Source organism: Argiope bruennichi, chromosome 8, assembly GCF_947563725.1.
Source record: "Argiope bruennichi chromosome 8, qqArgBrue1.1, whole genome shotgun sequence".
In the NCBI taxonomy this organism is placed as follows: domain Eukaryota; kingdom Metazoa; phylum Arthropoda; class Arachnida; order Araneae; family Araneidae; genus Argiope; species Argiope bruennichi.
In genome coordinates, this window is record NC_079158.1 from 4,714,967 (window position 1) to 4,729,951 (window position 14,985).

The following is a 14,985-nucleotide window of genomic DNA, read 5'->3' on the forward strand; positions in this document are numbered from 1 at the left end:
AATTTTGTTACAATACGTGTTTCGAAAGCTCGCTTCGAAGTTTTCTAGCGCACTTTGTGATATCACAGTGAGCCCTTGATTTTTACAAACAAGAATGAGATAATATTCGGGGGAAATTAAATAAAACCTCTAAAGAGACATGCCTTTTAATTTCTATAAAGCCTATAATTAAATCATCACAGACGATTTATGTAAAGTTTTAAATATGAGAACTCTTTACAGGATTTGTGTATTATTAGCAAATGCATGAATCTAAATTTTATATAATATGTAATTTATCAATATAATTTTCTTAATTTACATATGAGACATGTGTAAAATGGAAAATACACTACAATGGAAAACAGAGCATGCGGAAAACTTATGGTTCACCGAGCGACGAAACGCTCAGACTAATTTGAAAATCGAACTTATTAAAAGTGGTCAGTTTTTAACATCGTCAGCTTCTTCTAGTCCGTCTCAATAATTTTCAATGAATAATATTATTAATTAGGCATAGTTATTCATATTTACTACATTATTATTTTTCTTAAATTCATGATCTTACGAAATATTTTTAAGACTATAAGTAATTATGAGCTTTTTTCTTATTTAATGAGTCAGTGTCAATACCACAGTTCACATTCTGTGTTTTCAATCCATAAGATGAAACAAATTAAACAAGACATGCAAAATCCTTTGCTGGATCACAAATTTAGTTCACAAATCCTCCTGACTATAGAGCCAGAAGAAAAAAAGTTTATTTTTCGGCCGAAAAACGTTTTTCTCTTTGAAAATAAGTTGTTTGTTTATTTTTTGAAATACCAGTAACAACTTTTCCTTTAAGAGACATTAAAATAATATGATAAGAAAGGAATTAAATAGCTGACGTGTAATATCTTTGGCAATTGCATGTGAGAACTACAAATTCATATAGGATAATTTTATTACAATTGCATATTACATCATAATACCATTGCATATATTTATACGACATCATTTTGCTATAAACACTATGTGCACGTTGCTGTTGAAGGATGGATTCAACAGCAGCGTGAAATTCATGTAAAGCGAAGAATTGAAGCATGCTGTAAAATTCTGCTTTTTAAGGCAGTTAAATTCGAAATATCATTTTAATAAAATCTTCTCTTTAAATAACTTCAGAGTCAAAAGTCACAGAACAGTGAACGAGTGAAAAGAATGGCCAGAATTCGAATTGTGAATTCGCCAGTGTTGCCGAATTCGACCGACAAATTCAGAGGGGTGATAGTAGGCATCAGGAGGATAAAGAATCACCATACAACATGGGGTCCTAAACTACGTTTAATTGGTGAAAATATAGAGAGTCGGAGAACTGTTGAAAGCTGTAAAAAATTAATAAAAAAGTTTCAACTACGAATTTTTTTTAGTGAAAGCACATTATTAAAAGTTTTTTTTTTTTTCATGCTGGTAATATGCGGATTTGATGATCTAAGGGGTCGTAAATTACTGAAAGCGAAAAAGTAGTTTAGAACCCATATTTGCAAAAATATTAAAACTTGAAGAAAAATAAAAGCTTGATAATATAAGAAATATTGTGAGAACTGGGGAGTTTAAAGATATTCAAGAAAAACTAAAATGGGAACCAGAAAACATCGCTGTAACTTCAGTGCCGATGTTCGCAGAGAGCGTAGTCGAATTCGAAAGACAAATTCAGAGAAAATATAATAGGCATTAAGTAGATAAAAAATTACCAGAAAACATAGGGTCGCAGGTAACGTTTATTTAATGAAAATCAGAAAAACAGATGTCGAAAAGACAATGAGTCTGGCGAAGAGAATGCCCCTATGAATGCGAGGATTAGGTGAAATATTAATACGAGGATTAACAAGGTAATCGAGAAACCTTCTCGTATGTAAATTTTTCATGCGTTCGAGAAAAATAAAAACAGCTAGCAAGTATTCATTAAAGAGCATTGTAGAATTGATGGTCGTTATACTTCATTCGTAAACAACAAGTCAGATTACACGAATGTAACTAAAATATGCTAGGGCTCCAACATGCGTTAACAAAACCGTGTTCCCTGAAGTAAATCTTGAAGAACGTGCTGGAAGAAAACAAGGAACTTTTTACCGTTGAGGCGTTCCGGCAGAAAATACGGTCCAAATAGAAAATTCTGCCCAGATGTTAACATCAAACTTGTGTTGTAAGTTCGACGAGATAATGATGTGGAGATTTTCGAATGATCAAATATTCGCATTGTACGTGTTAAAGGCACCTTATCTCGTAAAGCAGGCTTAATCTGAGTATAAAACTCTAGCAGAAAAATGTGCAGCTTCCTGTGTGGCATGAAGCATCCAGCGTGCGAACTCCACCCTATTTGTGATTCTCATTGAAAAACATTAGCTGCGACCCTATGTTTTTTGGTAAATTTTCATCTATTTGATGCCTACTATCCTTGCTCTGAATTTGTCTTTCGAATTTGACAACGCTCTCTGCGAACATCGGTACTGAAGTTGCTGCGATGTTTTCTGACTCCCATTTTAGTTTTTCTTGAATATCTTTAAAACTCCCCAGTTCACACACTATACACTTATATCAAATTATAGAACATAAAATTTCTTATATTTTCAAGCTTTTATTTTTCTTCGAGATTTAATATTTTTGCAAATATGGGTTCTAAACTACTTTTTTGTTTTCAGAAATTTACGACCCCCTAGATCATCAAATCCGCATGTTACCAGCATGAAAAAAAAACGTTTAAGAATGTGCTTTTACTTTTTAAAAAATTCGTAGTTGAAATATATTTGTTACTATTTTATTAATTTTTTACAGTTTCCAACAGTTCTCCGACTGTCTATATTTTCACCAATTAAACGTCGTTTAGGACCCCATGTTGTATGGTGACTCTTTATCCTCTTGGTGCCTACTATCACCCCTCTGAATTTGTCGGTCGAATTCGGCAACACCCTGTAGAATAATTTGCATAGGAACCTTTCTTCCGGAAAGCTTTGCTAAAAGTTTCGAACAGGTGAAGTGACTTGAGATGTTGCCATGGCTTGCAAAAAGATAGTGCCCAAACAATTTCGCTGCTGCAAAGACAGAAATAAAAAAAGAAGGAAAGGAAAAAAAAAATGTCTCATAGCTGCACATCTAAGATTACTTTCATGTTTATTTTATCATGTCACAGATCTGTAAGCGGCATTCTTTTCCACGAAGGAACGCTCTATTGCAAAAGAGAAGATTAGTTCACACATCACTTAATTTTGATCTAAGCAACAGTATTTATACAATGTATTTTTATTTTATTGAATATTCATTTATTTTGTAGCTAAATATAAGGATTTTTCTGTGACGAGATTCAGTTTAGATTGGACAGTTGTATGTATGTTTACAATGCGCAGTAGTAACATAAATTCTGATTAACTTGATATGATTAAAAACATTTCATTATGTATTAGAAAATTAGAAAGCATTATGCTATTAAGTATGGACTATTCCTTAAAAAATATAACAAAAAATTTTGTCTAAATTTTAAATGTTATGTTTAAAATTGTTTTTGAGTGTAAAAATAAGGCTTCCATCGAATAAAGCAAATCTTTATTTGTGAGAAACGAAGTAATTACTTTTACATAATTTTTTATATGAAATAATTAACAGAGAGAGAGAGAGAAATGTTTGAATAAAAATTCCAGCTGTATAAATTCTTTAAAAATATAAACTTCAAATACAAATATAAAACAATTTTAATTATGGAACATACAGATTATTCACCCAAAAAACAGAAACACATTAATGCATGCAAAATGTAGTCTAATAGTTTATACACGTTTTCAAGATACAAAGGTAAGCATTAAATCAAAAATGATAAAGACAAATATCTGTTCATTCCAAAGTCAAATATGGTAATAATATGAAATGCAATAACATTGTTTATTACATTTTCATTACATCGTTTATTGTAGTTTTATCACATTCTTTATTGCAACAATTAAATTCTTTACAGGTAATAACAACTCCAAAAAATAAAAATTTATTTTCAACCAAGACAAATACTGATTTTACAATCTGACATGTATAATCATATTTAGTGACGCCTTCTAACTGGAATGGAACTGCTTCAATATTATTAGAACAGGTACAGAGTGTCTTTCTAACATCTTTTGCTAACTGATAAGGTAATTTAAATTAAAATGTGATAGCAAGAAATGCAAACCAAAAACAGAAAAAGAAAAATGGAAAATCCATGAAAATGCAGAAAAACATCTAAGAAGCAATGAAAAATTATCATAATGAGCATTCCATTTTGCAACTGTCTGTCAAACTGAATACTGGTATCGCCACCTTTTACATCGGCATGTCATCCTCGTCATTTTATACGATAAGATGCCCGTCCGAGCCCTCCTTTTCACATTTACACAGTATGCTAGCAGCTTAAGGTTTCTAATAGTAGGGGCCCTTGTTCGAAATGTTTTGACAATGGAAATTTTGTTTACCAAGTAAAGCAGTTGACTGCTTGATCTGATTAAGTTCATTTTATAGTTCCTACAGTCGTCATTTAATGAAAAATTGTTTCTTGCATTCGTTATACTGACAGATGAATTTCAAATCCTTTCAAAGTTATACAAATTATTATCACCAAATTGTTATTTTACCGAAATTTTTTTTAAAAAATTGAAACAGCATATTTGGAAGAGAATCTGCACAGAATTTTGCGATGGCCCAGCCTGCAGGATGAGACTCGTGAGACAATTTCCGCTTACTTTGGATCGCCGTCTGATTCTACTTAGATTTTTTTAAAATTATTTTTTTATGTTTTTGCTTGTTAAATTGTTTCCAAATCAAAAAAAAAAAAAATCTGCTTACCTTTTAGAAGCCAGTCTATTAAATGAACCTAGGTCTCTATTTTTATTTCAATGTTTGCACTCTGAGCGCGTTTAGCAAGAATTTCTTTAATTTTTTTTTTCTTTCAAGTTCGTATAAGTAAATTACAGGAATGCAATCAAAACGATTAAAATTCTTGTAGAGAATTTCACTGTCAAAAATGTTTCTAACTGAAACTTTGAATTATTCAAAGTAGTTGAAAATGACGACCCTTACATCCTTTTTTCTTATACAATCTAGTCGCTTTCGTGTTTTTTCTTTATTCCTAACATTCGACTGAGACTCTTAGACACACACCGAGGCAGCGCCCGTTCTCGTCTACTGTTAACGGAGTCTGCATAGAGACATCTTGCAGGAGCATCTCATTGGCTCTCCTTTTCGGACTCACTGGGCGAAGAGGTGAGTGCACGAGTAGAGGGATAATGAAAGATGAGATGCGCTCATCTATTAACGAACCACTTCGCCATTCAGATCATTTTCAACTGAGCAAAACTGTAAGGAATTTATACCATATTCTGCTATTTAATATTTTTTATATACCGAAAACGTTATTAAAAAATAATCTTATATTATTAAAACATTCAATACCTTTCTACTTTCACGCATACGAAGTTTAGAGACAGTCGTAAAAAAATTCAACTCCAGATGGAGTCGAATCTCTGAGTACGAGGCAGACATTTGAGGCATTACATCTGTCTTGACAAAGATCATTCGAAATAGATTGGAGACATTTCGTATATGATCTTTACACCAAATTCTATTAAATTTTGAGTAAAATATAATCAGAGGAAGTGTCCAGCTGTCCGGTTGCTCGATTATATGTTAACACGATAACTACAAAACGAAGAGAGCTGGAGGGATGAAATTCGGTAAGCAAATGTAACATCTACAGCTTATGCGCCACTCCAATTTTGAGCCAAATCCAACAACGGGCTAAACGTCTGTCTATCTGTATTTTCCGAAACATGTATACCCGATCATTCAAAATTGCAATCTTATAACTGCCACGGTATATTTTTCTGAAACCTATTACCAGCTGGCTCACTGATATCAAATGAAAACTGAATTATATTTATTGATTAATATCTGAAAATAGTGGAATGCCATAAATAGCACAAATGCGCACAGCATTTTTTTTTTTTTTTTTTTTAGCTTTAGCATAGAAAAAGGGAGTGAAAAATGGATCCCCTCTTTCCAAGTGTGAAACAAATCTAGTTAAATGAATGCATGCAATAATAAAATACGAATTAGAGTTATAATGTAGTCTTAATGACATGATTACAATAGCTGCAGGATTAGAAAACAAATGACTCATTTTCCCTGAACATGATAAGGTTAGCTGTCATTCAACCAAGCTTTCAGGCTAATATGGCTAAGAATTCTTTTTTCTTTATCTTTTCCTTCCTGTTCCTTTTTTTTTTTTTTTACTTATTAGTTGTTTTAACAACGGCAACAAAAATCGCCCAACTTATTGCTGAAGATTTATTGCTTTATATTCCTGGCAAAGTTGTCTTTCCAATGAATCTGGGTTATTACTCAAGAACAACAACAATAAAAAAAAAATGCAACCCTCATCATTACTCTTTTAAAGCGCCAGAATAGCAAGCTCCCACATTTTTGATGCAAGCTTAGCAAACAAGACAATATTTTGTGTTCGCGGGCCATTTCGCGGTGTGGCCGAGGGTATCGAAAAAGGAACATTTTTTTCGGTCCTATCGATTTTTACAATGTTCTGTTAGAAATATCGGCTGCATATTCTCAATAATCGTTGTTCCGACAGCACCGACGATCCCTCGGTAATGTGAGGAATAGTGCGTGCCATTCTGTGCGGAGTCACTATCTAGAGATGATATAAGAAAATTGATTAAAGCAGATCCAAAAAAATATTTTGAAGTCATTAAGCCTTGTTTGATATCCATAGACACTATTTTGAAACGGAGGTTTATAGTAAATATTTCAATTAGAAAAAAAACCCTGAATAATTAAATTATGCAATGAAGATAAGAAAAATTTTAAAAAGGGACGTTCGACTTCTGAGGAAACGATTAAGGATAAATAAATAACAAAAAGCAATGAATTAAAAAGCATCCGCTGGATGGAAGAGTTCCAGTTAGGATGAGAGAGAAGCGGCAACAAATACAAAACTACACTACAAACAATACAAACACTACAGAAGAATCCGAACTTAGTTTCAGTGCTTAAAGGTCACATGCGTTTTAACCCTCCAGTTGCTTATCCCTCGATTTCCGCGGGTTGGCAATCAGCTCATTTTCTATTGCAGCCCGCGTTTTTTGCAGTTTAGAGTGTTTATTTTTCCGATTACAGATTTTTTATTGTATCACATTATTATCGTATAACATAAAGTACCAGTTCATTTTATTTGAAAAATATTTGAACTTATTTGCAAACATCGCACCTAAATAGTGATTTTAAAAAATTACGTAGTCAGATGGTTAACACTAAACTTGCAAACACGGACCAAACTTATCACTGGTACTACAGGCATTAGTACCCGAATTTTAGTCAAGTTGAATCGTCAAATATTACGAAAGACTAAACGAGCTTTGAAATTGAACCTGCAGCTAGCAATTTTCATTCTCTTACTAGCGGATGAGACATTTGAAGTGTTGAACACTTTTCTCCATAACAAAGAGACTAAAGGCTTAATTATCGAATATCCAATACTTTTTTTTGTTTACATGAGAGGAGATCTGCATTTAAGAAAAAATAATTATAAGCATACACTCATAATTAAAATGATGAATTGCGAAACATTATTTTGACTTTTCTGGGGGGGGGAACAAAAGTTCTTTAAGCACTCTTTTATTAGCGTACTATTAACAAAAATACAGAAAGAAAAGCGTTTTATAAAGTTTTTCCAGAAACATACGGAGATCTGGATCAAAGCAATGCGCACAATTTGGCAAGGAAATGAAGCCACAATTAATATCTTACAAGAAAACTTCCTTGTATAAAATCAAAAATATGTAACTGATGTAATGGAGATTCCACTTTACCGCTTATGCTTTGTCAATTTTTATGTTCAATTTCCATACTTAAAAGCGCAATTTTAAAAAGCTTTTTTTTTCTTTACTTTTAATATTTTACAAGCTGGCTTTGTTCATCAGCTGTTTCACCTAGAACGTTATTCGCATTTAATTTCACTTAAATCTTTTAGGCATATTTCGAGTGCACGATTCCATCGTAATATAATTTTTAAGTAAACGAATTGTTATTGGTATTACCATTGAACATGAATCTTTTTCAAAGAAACCAGTCTCGTAACATCATACATCTATTACAAACGTATTTATTCTGGTTTATCTATCTTTCATAGAACACCATCCCCCACTTTTTTTTTATTCGTCTAGTAAAGTAACTGAAATCTTTTTTTAATTTTCAATAAGGGTAGAAAGTCACGCGATTAAATATTTGTAATATAATGAAAATAGTTTGAATTTCAGGTTAAAAATATAATTTAGTTTTAAAAACAAAACAAAAATATTTTTCAAAAAATTCAATAAAAAGTTGCATTGCTATTGAATTGGTATCTTTGAATTTATATACGTATATATTGAATATTAAGATAACACATTAAAAAGGCAGCTTCATTTTGAATTAATTAAAAATTCTAATTCTAATTTTTTTTTTTTTTTTTTTTGAAAAAATCGCCGCGAAATGTATATTTCCTTCCTGCATTGTCAAGGCATGTATGTGTGGAACTTGGTAGCTGTAGGTGAAACGGTCTGGCTTGTAGAACGCTAACATATGCAGAGAGACACGCTCATCTTTATTAGTAGTAATGATGAGAAAGTCATTATGCCGTCTGAACCATGGTCCTTTTCAGAATTCAGTCACTGATTTGGAAGAAAGAGGTTTCCAGCTTCGATACAACAAGTGTTACCTTCGGGTCGGGTTAAGTCGGGTTCCGATTCAATTCAATTGTAAATTGTCGTGTTTCAGCAAAGGGCCATCTCCGTCGAGAAAGACGAGCATTTCTTTTCAGAAGCGTTTATTCAAATTCTATGTTTTCATTGATTTAATTCCTGACTGTTGATGGCAAAGCAAAATTCGCACAGCATTCATGCAGCCAAGATGCGGATCGATGGCTAAGGAACTTTAGCTGGTGGGAGAATTAGGCTTGCGTTTTTCAAAAAGAGGAAAATAGAAAAGAAACAATTTTTCCTCCAAATAAAACACAAATGCCGTCTTCAGAAGTCTCCCAAAAAGCAACTTACCTCCATATAAAGGAATTAAGTGCTCTTAAGTTGCTTTAACTAAACAGAAACTGACACCCTTTGTCATGAGTTTTCTGCTCAAGGATTTGATTTATGCCTTTTCAATTAGCTTTGTTCGTTCCCATGTTGCTCCTCCGATAGGAATTTCTTCTTTTTCGGCAGAAAGAAATTGAAGAAGGGTTGCTTCAAAGAGACATCAGTTGGCAATAAAGTAGACAATAGGACTGCTTTCATCTTTCACGCCTGCAGTCATTTGGAATCCCCCCCTCTTTTTCCCCCCTCGTCAAAGGAAAAACAACAATCGAAATAATGAGCGGAGGACACTTTATCCATTCTCGTATAACAATTACTTCCGTTTTTCTTCTTGTCCGCCCTTCCCGTTTGATTGACAGTGTCGCAGAGTTAAGTACCTTTTCAACTTGTTATCGATTGGCCAGTAATAAAAGGATTCGTTCGTCTGCTTTCTGCGGTTGCGAGTTAATTAAACTCCTGCACGGAAACAATCTTTTTTCCTCCTCCTTTAAAGGACTTTTTAAGGACAAATTTCTTGAACAATTCGATACTGCTTTTTTTTTTTTTACGTCATCTGATTATAGAGAGGACTGAAATAAAAACATAAAAATAAAAGAATTTGATTTCTATTGTGAAGTTACATCTGTAATGGTCCGCTTGCCATGATTGTTGAAGAAGGGTTTTATTGAAATTTCCGATTCGACAATAATTGAGGATGATGGACAATGGAAACACTTCGATTAAATATTATCACATAAAATAAAGCGGACTAATTGATTCACCAGTGCAGTAAACCCTCGCTGTGGGCGGATCTGTACAACACAATTGTTCACGCATTGAGATGCCCCAGAGTAGCAGATTGGAGGAGCTCGTTTTCTCTCATTCTCAGTGCGAAGCGTTTGATGAAAGATAAGGGATTTAGGAAAGTGAACTGGGACGTAAAGGGATTACAGCGGCAGGTCCCGATGACGGAAATGCGCCTCTAAACAATGCACATTCAATACAATTCTATTCAAGAGAATATACATAAAAGATGATGTGTGGGAATCCTATTTCGTCGTTGACTAGGATTAGTGACGTGATTTAAAATATCATTACCTAGATGACGCAATCCGTGCCGATTCGTCCAGCGTAGAATTTTCATTTGTAAGCTGCAGGTTGAGGAACATTGACTGTTCTGCCTTAGTAAAGAAATGGAAGCAAATCATGCCAATGAAATTTACAAGTTACAAAAGCATTCGAAGTGCAGGAGCTTCAGACAGGAGAGTAGAAGTCAGTTTAGAAATGGTGAATAAATGAAAGATGAATTAAAGCCACCAATAAATTGTATAATAAGTGAATATTATAAACGCCGAGAGTCAGCAAGGACTGCAAAAAAAAAAAAAAAATGCAAGGCTTTTAACTTATAAGAAATTAAACGGTAAAAAAAAATAACAACAGAGGAACTGTTTGGTTTTGCACTGCAGATTGTCTCTAATGAAGAAAAGCGAGGAAAGTGAAAAATTCCTCGCTCCTTACTGTAAAACTGTTAAAGAGGACAATTTCTCAAGCAAAATTCACCAGCATTAAAAAAAGTAATTGTATTCTGCACCTACTTATTAAGCAGTTGCATAAATGCTTTGATTAATATTTGGTTCATATTTTCTTTCTGTTCTAAAACATTATTTAGATTATATTTTTGATTTCAGCTTTACTTAACGAATATTTTCCCACAGAAAGTTAACTTCACGGAATGCGATTTTGTCTCAATGACGTAACCTCCACTTTCGCCGAGGATTCATTCTAAATGTCCACAGATACAAAATGTGTTCGGCGTATAGTAACATCCCTAAGTGATGCCGACTAAAGGTAGGGAAAAATCGATAGAAGACGCTTTACTCTAACTCGACACACAAATGTTGCGAATTTTAATTAATTACGGGCAAGCATTAGAAAAATGGTTTGGAAGAAAAATGAGTAATGCAGGGCATATTTTTTTCATTCTTATTCATACACGATGGTGCATATTAAAAGTGGCAAAGTTTTGGACAAATGGTTTGATAATTAGTTTGATGTGGAAGCTATAATTATGAAATTTTCGGAAAATGTATGCCCGCGACAAAGATAACTCAAAAATGCCGTAGCTAAACAGATGAAATTTGATATATGGTCCTTGAACAAAATATGTAGGCTTCTGTCAAATTTTGAGCAAAATCTGGTAAGAGGAAGTCTGTCTCTCCGGCTCTTCGAATACAATTTAACGAGATAACTACAAAACGAAGAGAGCTAGAGGAATCAAATTCGGTGCAGAGATTTAACACCTATAGTGCAGACACTTTAAAAATATTGAGCCAAATCCAACTAGGGGTTGGACTGTTTGTACATTTAGGAACATGCAAGTGCAGTAAATCAAAAACACAACGACTTAAATGTATCAAATTTGATACGTCATTTTGTGACTGCAGTTGTACTTTTGCGTCTGATTTTGGTTTCCATCGGTTGGGAAAAAAATGCGTCTAAAAGACACATTAAGAAAGTATCCGTAAACGTTTTGAGGAAACAATTCCCGCTGGATTTTTTTTTTTTTTAAGCAGGCTAAAAGTACAGTCATCAACAACAGCATAAAGGGACAGATTTGTAACTTTGTTGTTTATTGTTGCATCTTCTCAAAATTAAAGTCGATGGAAATGGCTTAAAGGGTCAGGTTTGTTCAGGTAGGCAAAAGCGTTTACCATGCTCTGGTCTCTCTAAATGTTTCCATTATAGGCAGTCGAAAATTTTCAATAATTCAATCCAGCAAATCTTTTCTTCTTCGCCTTTTTTGTATGTAAAATTTCATTCCAAATTTCGAAATAGTTCTCGAGATATGCTTCATTTTGTTTTTAGAAAACTCCGACTAAAAAAAACCCCAACTCACTGGGGAAAGTATGTTAAATAAATTTCAGCTTATTATATATATTAATGGCAAAAAAAAAAAGACTTTTTCTTTATGTTTACGGAAATTTCGGAAGAATAAACAATACGATTCAGATTTATCCCTAATATGAATATGATTTTCAAATTATACGTTTTTTTTGTTTTTTTATTAAAAATGAAGGCATTTTGCATTTCTTTTCAAATCAATTCATTCAACCATTTCAGTTGTTCCGACCTTAAGAATTTAAAATCCACCTTCATTGTCATGGCGAATGAAAAACGTCATTTAACCCATTTGCAAAAAACCCCGCTCATTGGCGAGATGCGGATGAATACTATAAAGACATTTTCAACCAATGAAATTGACAGTATTTATTATGAAGAGAATTTTAATTTCAAAGAGAGATGATTATTAATCATAAAAGAGATGCATTAAGTTTCATAAGGTTATTTTATAATAGAAATATTAAGACTAAAAACATAGAGTTCATTATAAACATTAATAGAGAGCTCCACAATATTTAAATTATTTCAGTGCTCTAAGCAAATGCTAAATATTTAAATATTTATCTGATAATACTAAAATTTTAAATGGCGAAAAAATTACAGAAGTAAAATTTAAATGGCGGGATAAAATTTCACTGCATGATGGTAATGTTTATGATGATGAAATAATATTTGGAATCAACATTTTTTACTTGTCTGTGTGCGAATTATACAGGGCAAACACCTGTATTCGTCAAACGACTACCAGCGAATCTTTTTATTTCGGGCCAATCCGAGTTCGGAAAAAAAACATTGTTCGAAATGACGTCCGTCTATTTGTGGGCGCGTTAACTTAACAAAATGGAACGAGTAAAAGAATGAAATGTGTTATGTGCTTTTTTACATCAAAATGATTGATTTGGTGTATGAAATCCTCTAAAAGAAATTAATCTTGCCACCTAAATCCATGTAAACGTAAAAAATATAAAAGAATATTAGATTGATTCATTTTTGTACAGACTTAATCATCAAACTTGTATATTTGTGGCAACTTATGAAATTTTATTAGAAAATAGCCCCTCTCAGTCTGTCTATTCCTAGGTATTGAAACGTGATTCCTCATAAATGCAGCATGCTAGAGACGTGAAATTCAGTTTGTTTTACGACAATTAAACTGTCCTTTGTCGATTTTTAGATTCGATCAGCCCAAAAGATGAAAAAGATAGATTGAATTGTATGTACTAAACGAAAAAGATTGAGAGAATCATTTTGGTAGCATACGAAAAAATGATGTTCAATATCATGAATGGCTGAAAATTCTTGATGGAATGCGTGATGCAATTAAACCACTTTTCAACATGCTCATCTTTTTTGGCTGATACAACATCTATAAGCAACGTGATGAGATATCATCGAAAACTACTCTTTGAAAGGACGGGGTGAATAGTTCTCTGACAGAATGAAAAGATCGGGGACATTCTTCCTCTTACACAATTGTTGATGCCATCAAGGTGAACAAATACAAACGAATTGAGCACATTATCATCCTACGATTGAGCTCAAAATTGTGTTTTTACGCAATTTTGGCACCAAGCCATTGAATGCTTTATAAGTCTGAAAGAATCATTTAAAGGAGAATATTTTATAACTCTGAGGGAACCATTTTAAGGTTGTCATGAAAATATCCTCTACTAAAATCAAAAAAATGTATGAACGAGTGCTCAACTTTAAGCCACTGCATATATGAATAATATGTGCTAATATCTTTCCTTATCTTAACCTTAGTTCACTTCTGAATGGTAAGGAAATACAAGGATTTCCTAGAATTTCTATTTCATTTATTTGCAAACGATAACTGTCGATAAAGATTAAAAATGGATTATTCCAACAGTCAGTAATCCGATCGGTAAATTTTATACCGTTTAAAGAAAAACAAAACATTAAATTTTCATGTTAAATTAATTCAAAATTCATGTTACATTAAAATCGTCTGATCTGAAAAAAAATTTAGTAAATAGCCAACTGGAATATTATAAGGACCATTGAAACTCCTCAAGAAAAGAACATTGCAAACCGACTAAGGGAATTATACAATTTTTATGAAAACTTCGAAAATTATTTGGGATATGCATTTTTTTTTGGGGGGGGGGGATTCCTACATTTTTAGCATGCCAATTTTGTTGCCATTCAAAAGTTTACTATTTCCGTATTCACTTTTTCCCAACATTCATGTTTAAAAATTCACAACGAATATAAAATGAGGGTTATTATTTAAGTATTCATGATTTTAGGAAATAAAAAAACATTATTTTAATAAGCGAGACATGTTTTGAGAAAGATTCAATACGTTAGAAACAAATATTAAATATTTTAATACAAATTTCGCTTTTTATTACTAAACAATAATTTTATGGAACATTGATTTTCTATAATCAGTTATTTTACTTCATTTTATGGGTCGAATTATCTCTCTTCGGCAATTACCCCGGAATAGTGCTAAGTTGAATCGCATACTCATTGGGGATGCTGAGTGCACTAGCACATTTAAATTTCACGTCTGTAATTTCATGACTAAAAATTGAAATTCATGCGAAAAGGATTTTTTTTCTTTGCCTGCTTTCGAAATAGTGCATTCTAATATTGAGTGTCTCGGATTGAATGTCGCTTAAATTGAAATCAGCAAAAAATAGAGGCAGGAAAAATGGCAAAACATTTACATCGTCAAGTCCATAAAAAAAAAGAATAGGGTACTAAAGCGAAATAATCTGAAAAGAAAATAAATTTCCAAAGGCATTGTTAAAAAAATATTAAAAATATCATTTTAAAAGAAACAACAGTAAAAATTTGCTAAATAACATATTTTAAGAATTGTAAACAAATCAGAGCTTGTAAAACTTACCAATTAAAATAAAACTTAAAATATCTCTTATTATAAAACGCGCAAAAATAAACTGCTAATTATCACACAGCAAGAAGTCGCTGCGAGCAAATACGCTGCGTAATCCGGAAACAT

The 14,985-nt window shown here is 32.6% G+C and overlaps 1 protein-coding gene across 2 annotated transcripts in view; it reads left to right on the plus strand.

Annotated features, from left to right (window-relative positions):
- Positions 1 to 14,985, plus strand: part of LOC129981490 (calsenilin-like) — a 220,610-nt gene that overhangs the window by 142,636 nt on the left and 62,989 nt on the right. The window lies entirely within an intron of this gene.